Source organism: Lepisosteus oculatus, chromosome 3 (genome assembly GCF_040954835.1).
Source record: "Lepisosteus oculatus isolate fLepOcu1 chromosome 3, fLepOcu1.hap2, whole genome shotgun sequence".
Lineage (NCBI taxonomy): Eukaryota > Metazoa > Chordata > Actinopteri > Semionotiformes > Lepisosteidae > Lepisosteus > Lepisosteus oculatus.
The window spans coordinates 32433588-32448498 of NC_090698.1; positions in this window are offsets into that span (position 1 = coordinate 32433588).

Consider the following 14911-nt stretch of genomic DNA (forward strand, 5'->3'; position numbering starts at 1 on the left):
ACTTAAACATACAGTATATGGCTGGTCTCGGTACTTTAAAGAAAACATACACACCAGTATTCCATTTCTCCCTAAACATTTTAAGCATCGAATTCTTTAACTAACGCGATACCGGAGTCAACAAGCATACTTTTAGAATTTGATTAAAAGGGAATATAATATGGAATCGCGTATCTCAAGAAATTAATAACGATATAATTATATTCATGTTGCAAAAGAACTGCAACGGACATAAAAACTCCCTTGCTTTTAACAGAGCGTTCCATAATTTCTAACTACGAAAATGCCAGGTGAAAGGATTTGTAAACATATTTTGTTAAAGCAAGTCAGTTTTTTCTGCAACACATAAAAGACATTTTTCGAAGAAAGTTTAGCCTTTGTCACTAATGAAACCACTAAATAAAGACATAAATATAGAAATCTTAAGATTTGTTTTATTTAATGTTGGTAGCAGGATGAACTGTCAGAGTGTATATTTTGGCACAGATTTGCTGCAAGATGTTAACAGTGAAAAAGGTATTTAAAATGAGTTATTTCAAGATGAAAATTTTCAGAATAATTGCAAATCTAGCAGGATAGAGAAAGCACAGAAAACTGGCAGTTAGATTGATCAGATTAGTATGAAATGTCATTTAGCAAAGGGAATGAGAAGAGTGAAAAACTAGTATACTTTAGATCTTTTTTTCTGAACCAGGGAAAATCTGATCATGTTTCCCTATAACAATAATAAAAAACTTTATTTGATATATCACCATTAAAGGTGGCATCTCAAAGCAATACAGTAGATGTAAAAACAGATAAAAGGACCACAGATTACAAAGTAAATGCATATAAGAAAGACAAGCAGTTAGAGGTGCTACCAAAATTAGAAAATGAAGCAGATACAGACACTAAGTCTTCTGAAAAGAAAGGTTCTGAGGTTAGATTTAAACTGGCCCTGGTGTGTGTGTGTTTGTGTCTGTCTGTCCTGTGATGGACTGGCGCTATGTCCAGGGTGTATTCTGCCTTGTGTCCATCGCTTACTGGGATAGGCTCCAAATCCTCTGTACTGGATAAAGAGATTAGAAATGGAAGTAAAGGCACTGTGTGGATGGAACTATACACAGTGTTAGAAACCCACTATGAAATGGCAGCATCTCACTGAGAATAAAACATTTTATAGTGCTGGCTTAAGGAAACAGCCTTTCCACCTCTCTTGCACATCAGTATCCATACCTAGTTATTTAAACAAATTGCCTCTAATTATAAACATCTTAATATGCTGGCTCTGTGGATCCGCATCAGCTATGTTTGCCCATTCCTTCAATTCATGTGCATCCAACACACAGTTCAACGCTAGCAACTACACAAAATATAAAATATGAGCTCTACTTGCCACTTACAATACCAACAGTACCAGCTAACTTTAGTAGTGACATTTTCATGGATCTTTTTAACAATAAAATTTACAACATCAGACTTCAGACATAATTAAACAGGCCTCAAAAAAGTCTGGTACAAACATTTTCAGCATGGAATAAACCGTTACTTTAATGGTATAAACCTTAAATGGATTCATATTCTCAATAAGATTTGGTGCTCAGTAACATGACTTAGAAAATGACAGAAGACATACGTATCATGCTTATCCTTCTATTTTTCATAATCGTAAACTCCTTAAGGCAGTTACATTTTCTCTGTTCTGACCTGGAGTTACAGAGAAATTTAAATTCTAATAAGAGATTTGTAATGAGGAAAGTCATACCAATCACTCATACAGTACCAGGATTTGCAATTACAATACAAATACTTTCTTTCTGTATGTGTTTATTTTGCAGTTTGAGTCTATGGCATTCCTTTGGGGGTCTATACTCCAAGGCATGACTTTTTTATGTATAAACATCAGTATTTACTGCTATTAATTACTGTACGATTTATAGTTGAAATCTTAGCCTAGATATAAAGTTAGATATAAAGTTAAAATCTCGACAAAGCAATGTAGGAAATACAGAGAAATTAAATCCTTTCTGACATCTAAAATCAGTTTCGATCAAGGTCTCTAAAATGAACAAGAAAAATAGGATTGTCGCAGGGCAATTACGCTGTGTTTATATAGAATAAGTGATTTATGAGCAATCTAATTTCTTGTTCGTTTAAAACAGTGAAATGTCAGCTGCAAAAGATCACACCAGAAACAGCACTCTCTCTGCCTGTCATAGACGTTCAGGAAAGGCTGAATGAAGTCATGTCAAGTACAATAATTCGGAGATCAATAATAACAGTTGTAGGACAGTATATAAGGAGGATAAGGATTTTGAAGTTGACTCGAAATCTGATAGGTAACCAGTGCAAGGACTTGAAAACAGGTGTAATGCATCCCTGATAGGATTCTTGCAGTCATATTCTGAACATATTGAAGATTGCTCAGTGTGGATTTAATTTTCCCAGTGAACAGGATGTGCATTTATTAATTCTAGAAAAAAAGCCTTTCTTGATTTCTCTAGTTCTTCGTTTCTCTAGTTCCCTTGAAAATAAACTATTATTCCACAATGCAGAGTATTACATGGCCAGTATTTACACATGATATTTGTGATTTAAAGAAATTAACACAAGCAGCTTTTGGAGATTTAAGTGTTGGCTGAGTTATTGCAGGATAAAAGACTAGAGATGTTGGCAAGAAGAAGATAATTTGGGGAAAGCTGAGGAATACACCTATAACAAGAACACTTCCTAATGGGGTTAGGCATACTTTTGATGAAGATGATGAAGTTAACAGACTATATGTTTACATAGATACTTAAATAAGGATTGTATTTTAGATTATGTGTAGTTGCTGGCATTGAACTGTGTGTTGGATGCACATGAATTGAAGGAATGGGCAAACATAGCTGATGCGGATCCACAGAGCCAGCATATTAAGATGTTTATAATTAGAGGCAATTTGTTTAAATAACTAGGTATGGATACTGATGTGCAAGAGAGGTGGAAAGGCTGTTTCCTTAAGCCAGCACTATAAAATGTTTTATTCTCAGTGAGATGCTGCCATTTCATAGTGGGTTTCTAACACTGTGTATAGTTCCATCCACACAGTGCCTTTACTTCCATTTCTAATCTCTTTATCCAGTACAGAGGATTTGGAGCCTATCCCAGTAAGCGACGGACACAAGGCAGAATACACCCTGGACATAGCGCCAGTCCATCACAGGACAGACAGACACAAACACACACACACCAGGGCCAGTTTTCCCATAAACCAATTAACTTACCAGTATGTTTTGGAGTGCGAGAGGGAGTCATATCACACATATGGAGAAAAACCATGTAACCCAGAGAGAACATGTAAACCCCACACACACAGGATGGCAGGAATTGAACCTAGGACCCCAGTGCTGCAAGATAGCAATGCTAACCACTTTGCCACCATTATAAATGGATGGATATCTTAGTTATCTTTCTAGTTCACAGGTTTGCATGCATAATTTAATTTTGAAAGCCACTGAGACATCAGGTACTACTGTTGTATTTATGAAAAAGAAACAAAACAAAAAACATACTAAAACTGTGCCATCCTACTCCTTAGTTAATACATTTTATTATTCATAAACAGTTAACATTGTTAGCAAAATATTTTGAATTATATTTAACCCTATTTTTTCTTTAGTTTTGTATTTAACTTATTATATGATAGTCAGACTTAATGTATATTTGAACAATGAAAATATATTTTTACAAGATTTTACATTAAGCACTTAAAATTAATATGGTTAATAATAGTAAACTGTAACATGCTGTAACAAGATCGGTTAAACTGCGAAGAAAATGCTTTCAGAGAAAATGTTTCAGGTGTGAAGAACATAGATCTCCAATGCAATTTCAACCAAACCTGTTCCCACACACCCTGCCCCCACTTCCATTAGAATATACACAAAGCACTCAAATCTTTCGAGCTAATGATCAGGTGACCCGAGAGAGAGCGAGAGAAACACCAAGGGGTGCGGAACCAGGGAACTATTTACATGGAAAATGGGCGATCTCCCCAGACTGTCCGCCCGTTTCACTGTTACCTGGATACCTCTTTATTTAGAACTCACTAACACTGGTTTTTAGTTTAGAAGGATTCAAGTAGGGTTTTAGATGAAAGGCAGCGACCTTAATCAAGCCCAAATCATAATTGAACCCATTCAGAGCCTACATTACATTTTAGCGTTTCATTCTGAGCAGAACACCCTCACACCTGAAGAAGGGGGAGGTGTTTTTCGCTGGAAATCTCGCCTGCTTCTACTTTACAACCAGAGTGCTGGCTGTGACCAATTAAACCAGTTTTACATGTTTCAATCACAGACCATGTGACATGGGAGTCAGGAAACTAACACACAGCGCCACCGGATTTGATAACGCTATAAAAACGCTATAAAATAATGTGACTTGGCACAGAACAAGTTTACAGCACAGTACAATAATAAATGCTGACCATGACTTTAGAAGCATAAATTGCCTTACACTCAATTTAAACACAAGCTGTCTTTAGCCCTCTAAGCTGGTTCATACAGAAATGTAGAGATCCAGGCTCAGAACACACAGCTTCATTAGCGAATACATATGCAGGACAACTAGAGAAGACGTTTTACAGAGGATGGATTTTTAGAAACATCCCATCAGTGACATCACTGAAGTCAACTCCTAGGTACTGTAACTGTCGTGTGGATAGTTTCACAAGAATCAGACAACGGCTTAAGCATCGCTTGTTCTAGATAAAACTGCAAAAAAAAAACAACAACCCATAATGTACTTCTTTGTGGCTCTGCTTGCCCAAATCATATATTCACAACGTGAAATCTAGAAAATAATATATCGAAACCAATATCTGCAATATGGAAACAGAACCTGTGTTGATAGATGATGTACTCGTAACGAACTACAACATTTAAAAAATGACTTGTATGTACTTGATATCTCTAATCAATCCACGGGTCCCAGCACAAAACGAAACTAAAATGCATACCGTTTCGCGCTTCTTATTAGTTTCTCAAAAGTAATTTGACCATATGAAATGCATAATATAAACCTAGAAACATATACGTGAGCAGTACTTAAGCACTGTAGTATCGGTGTTAAGACATACCTCTCAAATACTGTAAATCAAGTTAAAAATATCTCAAGACCGATTCTGGTCATAATGAAACCATATTTCGTGTATGTTTTCTTTAAAGTACCGAGACCAGCCATATACTGTATGTTTATGTTCCAAAATTAATATCGTTTATGGCCTTCACACGCGTTGCAGTATGCTCCTATTCTTTTTATGCTCAGCTACTAAGATTTCCCTTCAGTGGTAAAATTAGATATGAATATTCAATACTTAAACGGGCACAGTTAAGACATTAAATATACATATACATACTGTATACAGTAAAGTTTGCATACGGTAATATGTTTATGTTGCTAAATCAATCTCTTTTATGAGCATGTGAAAGGCATGGTGAATCACTGTACTTTGCATGATTGGAAACAAATGCGTGATTGCGAAATGCTGTGGTGTTACTTTTACAAAGACGGTCAATGAAAAAAAGAATGTTGACCAGGGCAATACTTTGAGTTTACACTTACAGCTTGTCCAAGGTCATTCATTATTAATACTATTAGTAATATCTTCGTTAAAGACTTTGATGGCCACAGCTCAAACATGAGAGGTTGAGTTTTATTAGCTCCACCTTGTGGAAATTCCGGATACTATTATTTTGCTTGTCGTATTATAGGAGAATTTACGGTAACTCGCGGTATTTACCCGTAGCTTGCGGTAGACTGCGTACAGCGTACTGCAAAATAATGGCATTTTGAATGGCTGTGTCTGTAATAGTATCCGGAATCACTTTGTAAAACCGGCAGGTGGAGCTAATAAAGCTTAACCTCTCCTGTACAGCATTTGAGCTGTCACCAGAAAACATCCGGTTTCGAATCCCAATCACTGCTGAGGGATAATCTTTATTCAATTAAGAATTTAAGTTGTATATGCTTTTGACTTTTAAATTTAAACTGTGTATTACAGCATGTTAATCATTATACATTATCAACATTAACAAGTTGGTATATTTTAAGGAAGCAAGGTTGCTCAGTTGGACAAAAGTACACAACCTATCACCTTTATCATAAATATTTTAATTATGCAGAAATATTTTATGCATCAGAGTCTTTACTGAAGATATTACTAATAGTATTAATAATGAATGACCTTGGACAAGCTGTAAACTCAAAGTATTACCCTGGTCCACATTCTTTGTAACCATCTTTGTAAACGAAAATACTTTTTTTTTCATTGACAAAAAGTAACACCACAGCATTTCGTTGATCCGATCACAGATTAATTTCCAATCATACAAAGTAAGTCTTGAACATCTTCTATTCACCATGCCTTTCACATGCTCATAAAATATATTAATTTAGGAACATAAACATATTATGTAAACTGTACTGTATATTACTGGTCTTGGTAGTTTAAAGAAAAAATACACACCAGTATTCCATTTCTCCCTAAACATTTTAAGCATCAAAGTTTTATAAAACGGTCCCCAAATATGCGATTACTGCATTGAATAAATTTTAATTTTTAAAATGTTTTTTTTGTTTTTTTTCTTTAGCACATTTATTTGAACATTTCTATCGATTTTTACAAGCACTGAAAAACTGTCCAATTCCTAGTTCATCAGGCATTTTCTTTTACTATAACAGACATAAAAACTCCCTTGCTTTTAACCGGGCGTTTCATAATTTCTAAGAATGAAAATGATTTAAGTTATGCGACACTTATCATTCAACGAGAGCTCAAAATATCACAGGGATCCTCAAGAACGCACTAAAGACAGCAGAAAAAGATATCAGATACATGAGAATCCAAGCTTTTTTATCTATGCTAAGAAGTAGTCTATAAAATTTCTATATCACACAGTGAAGTCAAAATTCCGGGGTGTGCGTATATTAGAGAATATAGCTTTGAATGTGTGTCAGCCAATCAGATTTCAGGATCAGAATTATCTGTTTTATAATAGGGAATATAGTATGGAATCACGTATCTAAATAAAGGAACAATGATATTAATTTAAGGATCTAAATATCTAAAAAAATGTATCTATATAGCAGGTAGTATTACTGTATTCCAATTTCTTTGTAAACACGGAAACAGATTCACAATGCAAAGCTGTGCCACTCTTCTGTGTAAAAAAATGGTTTGAACACCCTGTTTTGAATAAGCTGCTGAGTAAATAATAAGAATGTTCCTGCTGTCAGTCTTTACCGAAGATATAACTAATAGTATTGATAATGAATGACCTTGGAAAAGCTGTAAACTCAAAGTATTACCCTGGTCCACATTCTTTGTAATCGTCTTTGTAAACGAAAATACTTTATTTTTTCACTGACAAAAAGTAACACCACAGCATTAAGTTGATCCGATCATGTATTCGGTTCCAATCATACAAACTGAGTCTTGAGAATCTCCGATTCACAATGCATTTCACATGCTCATAAACAATATTAATTTAGGAACATAAACCTATTATGTAAACTGTACTGTATATTGCTGGTCTTGGTAGTTTAAAGAAAAAATACACACCAGTATTCCATTTCTCTCTAAACATTTTAAGCATCAAAGTCTTACATGTGGTTATTTTGGAAACGTTTTTACGTGCTCCTTCTGAGCATGTTACTGTCTACTGTTACTGACCATATTAAGTTTAAGTGCTTAATGCCATTTTTTGACCACGCACGAATATTCTTCTTTCCATATCTTCGCAAGGGAATCAGTGCGAATTGTAATACTAATTAAATAACTGCGGGCACTTTTCACCCCATCTACTTTCTCACAGTAGAATAAGCTAACCATCTAATGAAAGACAGTCCACCTCCCCCACGGACAGGAAAAGTGTGCGTAACTCATATGGCATACATGTTTGTTTTGGGCTTTGCTTATTCACATATCTCCCCTAATTATAAAATGGCATGGTTGAAAACTATTCCAGAGCCACTGTTGTTTCATCAGTGAAAAGTACATCATGAAATGCCTGTCCCTGTTCAATCCATTGGAAAAAATAAAAGGAGCATAAAGGGTCTGATGGTCATAAACGATATTAATTTAGGAACAGCATCAGAGATATGTTTTTAACTGCACTGCATCGGAGAGAATACCATAGTGTGTTTTTTTTTTACTCCCTGGCGGAAACGGGCTTCCATAAGAATCAGTATAGCTTCTGGGAAATACATTTTTCCTGCATTTAAGTTTAACTCGTTCAGAGCGCCCTTTATTTATTTTTTAATAATAAAAAAAATCACCTAAGCCTAAGCCTAAGAAGTGGGATCTGCTCTCATTGACAGCTGACATTCCTCCATACACTCAAGTGAAAAATTAATAACGCCAATGTAAACGTCGTATTAAGATAGATATACACAAAGCACTGAAATCTTTAGAGAAGATGATCAGGTGATGATCAGGTGTTTTGCAGACGTAGGCATAGTACGTAATTCAGGCTTTATGAACTCACACCTGGGATTCGATTCATTAGGGTGTAGCGGCAATGCTTGTTAATAAGACAGAATTAAGTGTTGCAGTGCTTTCCCAAATGAGGCCTCATCTCTCCCTTCATCTCTGTGGTGCAGCCACAGAGAAGCTATTCATGCAGGCTGATTTAAAGATGTTTTCTTTTGATAAAGGACAGCCCCCAAATGGGTAAGCACTTAGCTAAGCCTGGCTATCATGATCAATGGTCATCCATTGGCACCTATCTGTCTAGGGAGTGACATCTGGACTGCATTCCTAAGTGTCAGGAGTAAGTGACTCATATCTCACCATGATCAACCAATCAGGGACTGGTAGGGCCGAGTAACCCATGTGGGACTCTGATGCCCATGGGACTTTCAGCCAATCAATGAGCTGAAGTTCCTCCAGGTAAAAACAGGCAACACAGAGGGCCTGAGAGAATTCTGTGAATTCTGTGGACTTTTCTAAAGGGAATTCAAAGGAGAATTCCAGGGCAGGATGGCCCAGGTGCAAAAGGCTCCCAAGGGCTGGACATTCTCGCAGCGCGCCTCCTGACCATCCTGAGACTCAGCCTGAACAACCACGGAATGGCCAGTGTGTCCAGAACTTTCCTTTGTTCTAAGAGTCTAGAGCGGAGGTTGCCAGAGAGTAACCAGAGGATCCACCCGAGGTTAGCCCCAGCAGCAGGTCTCGTGAACAGGTCGGAACTGTGGACACCTGAATCACTATTCAGAACTAGCGCTTCATCAGGAACAAACCGGTCTTCTTCCTGACTCGCTGGGACAAACAGTCATCTTTTCTCCTGTGCGCAAACTTTGCTAGTTAAAGCCAACACTAACTAGCCGGTCAGTGAGCATCAGCAGCGCACCATTGCAAGCAGCACAGTACAGCCTGGCACCTAGCCAGACAGCGCGGATTGGACAGCAACAAGCCTGCAACTGTTTCTTTGTGCCCGCAGGAGATCTGAATCCCCAGAGATTGGATGAGTATTCAACTTCAATGCATTACAGCTCGAGAATTTCAATTGTTATCCCAACCAGTTGATATCAATTTAATTCCTAAGAGTTATTAGATTGTTATTAGATTATTAGTTATTAGTTATTAGATTATTACTCAAAACATTAGATTGTTTTGAGTATCTAATGTAGAAGTTATAACCAAGTGCATTTACGAAACGGTCTAGATGAATGATATACTGAACGTATGTCCTCTTGATATATGTAACTCTTTGTAACTGATTGAATATATACCTTTTGTATTCTGATAACCCTCTCAATAAGATCTGTTAGGTTTATATGCATATTCTATGTATTAATAAATGTATCCTCGTGTATTAGTACCTGTGTGTGTGCGTTGTTTGAGCTATATCGCATGGTTGGATTCTAAAGCCATCAAAAGAATCAATTTTGTGATTTACTGCTACAATTAATAATTGTCCCAGTAAATGCCCAAACCCTACAGAACTGGTGCCTTCAGAGAGCACACTACAAGGGTTATTAATTATTAGAGTTCATAAAGCCTGAATTATGTACTATGCATACTTTGCTAGTAAATATTCTAATAATATTCTCAGGTGTGATTTTTTTAGGCATAAACCAGGCTAACAGGCTTGTTCTGTCATCTTCCTAAGATTGTTAAGCGCAGTGTCAAAATGTTTCCATATGAAAGGCAGTGACGTCACCGTCCTGAGGCGAATGTGTGTGGCAGATCTGTGATGTGGTTGAGTGTGAATTGTGGCGAGCCTCTGATTGGGAAAAAATCAACATAAAAAATGTTTATGCTCGCGCATAAAAAGTGGTTATTAACTATCGAAACCTTTTTTATAGCTTTTAAAGTCGTGCAATGTCTAAGCAGGAACACATCATTGTATCTTATATATGAAAAATATATAATATATCTTATATATGAAAAAGTGTGTGTGTGTCTCTCTGTACTCAGCTGTACTGAAAAATAAAGCGCCATTTTTCATTCAATGAGTGCTTGAGTCACTATGTCCGTCCTATATAATAATCCCAGTAATAATGTTAGTGGGGCTAAATAATAGTTAGTGGGGCCAGCAGGGGGCGCTCACCATGTGGTCCATGTGGGTCCTAATGCCCCAGTATAGTGATGGGGACACTATACTGTAAACAGGTGCGGTCCTTTGGATGAGACGTAAAACAGGTCCTGACTCTCTGTGGTCATTAAAAATCTCAGGTCGTTTCTCAAAAAGAGTAGGGATGTAACCCCGGCGTCCTGGCCAAATTTTCCATTGGCCCTTACCAATCATGGCCTCCTAATAATCCCCCTCTATGAATTGGCTTCATTACTCTGCTCTCCCCCCACTGATAGCTGGTGTGTGGTGAGCGTTCTGGTGCACTATGGCTGCCGTCTTATCATCCAGGTGGATGCTGCACATTGGTGGTGGTGGAGGGGAGTCAACATTACCTGTAAAGCGCTTTGAGTGGAGTGTCCAGAAATATATGTGTAAGCAATTATTATTATTATTATTATTATTATTATTATTAATGTTCAAACCGATTTTTTTTACACAGAAGACTGACACAGCTTCGCATTGTGAATCTGTTTTTCTAAGAAAATATGTCAGTGGGGGAGGTGGACTTGCCCTTATTCTACTTTGAAAATACCTGTGAAACTGATTTGTTTACAAACAATGTAGACACAGAGAGAGAGAGAGAGAGAGAGACAATAACTGTGCAGCGCCAGTTGAATGGACAACAATAATGTAGGGCTCTCGGGCTGTATGTACAAACATGTTGCCTGTGGTCATTTAATCAGTATTACAATTCGCACTGATTCCCTTGCGAAGATATGGACATAAGAATATTCGTGCTTGGTAAAAAAATGGCATTAAGCACGTAAACTTAATATGGTCAGTAACAGTAAACAGTAAAATGCTCAGAAGGAGCACATAAAAACATTTATAACCACATGTAAGACTTTGATGCTTAAAATGTTTAGGGAGAAATGGAATAATGGTGTGTATTTTTTTCTTTAAACTACCAAGACCAGCAATATACAGTCCAGTTTACATTATAAGTGTATGTTCCTAAATTAATATTGTTTATGAGCATGTAAAGGCACAGTGAATCGAAGATTCTCAAGATTTACTTTGTATGATTGGAAACGAAAGTGTGATCGGATCAACTAAATGCTGTGGTGTTACTTTTTGTCATTGAAAAAATAAAGTCTTTTCGTTTACAACGACGATTACAAAGAATGTGGGCCAGGGTAATACTTTGAGTTTACAGCTTGTCCAAGGTCATTCATTATTAATACTATTAGTGATATCTTCGGTAAAGACTGACAGCAGGAACATTCCTATTCTTTACTCAGCAGCTTTCATTAGATATGTGATTCCATACTATATTCCCTATTATAAAACTGATATTCCGGTCCTGAAATCTAATTGGCTGACACACATTCGAAGAAGTGCTATATTCTCTAATATACGCACACTCCTGAATTTTGACTTCACTGTGTGATAAAGAAATTCTAAAGACTACTTCTTAGCGTATATAAAAAAGTTTGGATTCTCATGTATCTGATATATTTTTCTGCTGTCTTTGTTGCGCTCTTGAGGATCCTTGTGATATTTTGAGCTCTCGTTGAATGATAAGTGTTGCATAGTTTAAATCATTTTCGGTTAAAATGTTTGGTTAAAAGCAAGGGAGTTTTATGTCTGTGATAGTAAAAGAAAATGCCTGACGAACTAGGGATTGGACAGTTTTCAGTGCTTGTACAATCAATGGAAATGTTCAAATAAATATGCTAAAGAAATAAACAAAAAACAAGTCATTTATTCCTTTATCATATTGGCTAGCTCTCTTTGTTAGTTACTTGTGGCTGTGTTTCTGCATTGCGTAGCAACGAGGGACTATATTCTCAGGCGGAGGAACGTAAACAGCTTAATTTTCCTGTTAAATACATTTTTAAAATTAAAATTCATTCTATACAGCAATTGCTTATTTGGGATACATTTTATAAAACTTTCATGCTTAAAATGTTTAGGGAGAAATGGAAGACTGGTGTGTATTTTTTCTTTAAACTACCAAGACCAGCCATATACAGTACAGTTTACATACAGTAATATGTATATGTTCCTAAATAAATATCGTTTATGACCTTCAGATACGTTATGCTCCTCTTCTTTTTATGCTCAGCTACAAAAAGTTCCCTTTAGTTGTAAAATTCCATATAAATATTCAATACTAAGCGGATTAAAACGTGCACAGTAAAGAGATTAAATGATTAAATCTTTCCACGACCGAAAAAACGCACCAGGAGTGCCCCTATTGGCCATTTTGGCCAGCCAATCACATACCACGGTATGACGCGTTATGATACGCTATGTCGTAGTGAGTTGCCAGCGGTACGGTTTTGTACTGCGTACTTTGAATGGCTGCATCTGTAGATTGCCAGGGGAAAGGATTTGTAAATATATTTTGTTAAAGCAAGTCAGATTTTTTTGCAACACAAAAAATACATTTTTCCAAGAAAGTAATTTAGCCTTTGTCACTAATCGAACCAGCAAATAAAGACATAACTATAGAAATCTAAATATTTTTTATTCAATGTTGGTAGCAGGATGAATTTAGGACTCAGCTATCAGGCTGAGCTCGGTGTGTATGTTGTCATAGAGTTAATACAAGATGTTAACAGTGAACACAGGTATTTAGGTACCATTTAGATTCCATGAACAGGTATTCATTGTTAAGAAGGACATTTTCAGAATAATTATAAATCTAACAAGAAGGGAAAAACAGAGAAAATAGGTAGATAGATTGATCAAATCTGTATGCAAAGTCATTTAGCAAAGAAGGTGTGAGAAGAGTGACAAAGCAGTATAGTTTGGATCTTTATTTCTAAACCAGTTAAAATCTGATCATGTTTCTCTATAAGAATAATAATGAATTTTATTTTATATAACACCTTTAAAAGTAGCATCTCAAAGAAATACAGTAGGTGTAAAAACAGTTATAAGGACAACAAACTACAAAGTAAATACATATAAGTAAGGCAAACAGTTAGATGTGCTGCAGAAGTTAGAAAATGATGCAGACACAGACACTAAATAACAGCCTTTCTGAAAATAAAGGTTTTGAGTTTAGATTTAAATGCACTTAGGTTAGGTGACTCTGATATCACTAGGGATACAAATCCAGAGCTCTGGGGTGCAGCTAGAGAAGGCCTGTCACCCACAGAATGTAGATGATCATGAGGACTGCTAGAAGACCAGAGTGAGACGGACAAAGGTGGGCAGTAGTCAGATAAGCCAGATAGTTACTGAGTGGTGATGAGGATTTTTAAGTTGATTCGAAAGCTGACAGGAAGCCAATGCAAGGACTCAAAGATAGGCGTAATGTGATTGTTTGCTTGTAACCTGGTCAGGATTCTGGCTGCCAAATTCTGAACATACTGGAGATTGCTTGGTGTAGATTTAATTAACCTCGTGACAGGATGTGCAGGATGTGCAGTCATTAATTAGAAGATACAGCTTCCTTCGCTTACTGTTTGACATTATCTCAGCACAGGATAAATTCCAGAGGAAAAAAATGACTAAACGTGAGGGATTCAGTGGAGTGGCAGCCATTGTCGACGACATACTGTTATATGGCCAAAGAAAAGAGGAGCATGATGCAAATCTGTGTGCGTTGTTAGAGAGTACGCTTCTGAGGAGAGTGTGTCTAAATCATTGGAAAAGCGTCATACGCTTACCGGAGGTGAGTTACTTTGGGCACAGACTGATGCATGACGGCATCCAACTGGAGCACAGAAAAGTTGAATGCCATAAAAGAAATGGAACCACCCAGGAATAAAGCTGAACTTGAAACAATCCTGGGGATGACCAATTATCTGTCCAGATTTGCCCCAAGGTTTGCCAAGGTCAATGCACCATTGCGACAGCTCCTCAAGCAAAGCAGTGAATTTGTGTGGGACAAGACGCACAACACTGCATTCCAGCAGATGAAGGAACTGATCAGGAGAGAACCAAGACCCATTATTGCTTACTAAGATCCCCACAAGGAGCTGCAACTACAAGTCGATGCATTAAAGAGTGGCCTGGGTGCAGTACTCCTGCAAGAGGGTAAGCCAATTACCCATGCATCACTGACAGCAACTGATCAGAACTATGCTCAAATTGAGAAGGAGCTGTTTGCTGGTCTCTTTGGATGCAAACGCTTCCACCAATATGTGTATGGCAGAAGAGTCATCATAGAGTCAGACCACAAACCATTAGAGTCTATACTCAAAAAGCCCCTCGAAGCAGCCCCACTGCGCCTGCACAGAATGACCTTACAGCTACAAAAATATGATTTTGTGATTCTGCACTGCCCAGGTAAAGACATTCCAGTAGGTGACACATTGTCTAGAAAGTCCATAGTCTACAATGATGAATTACTG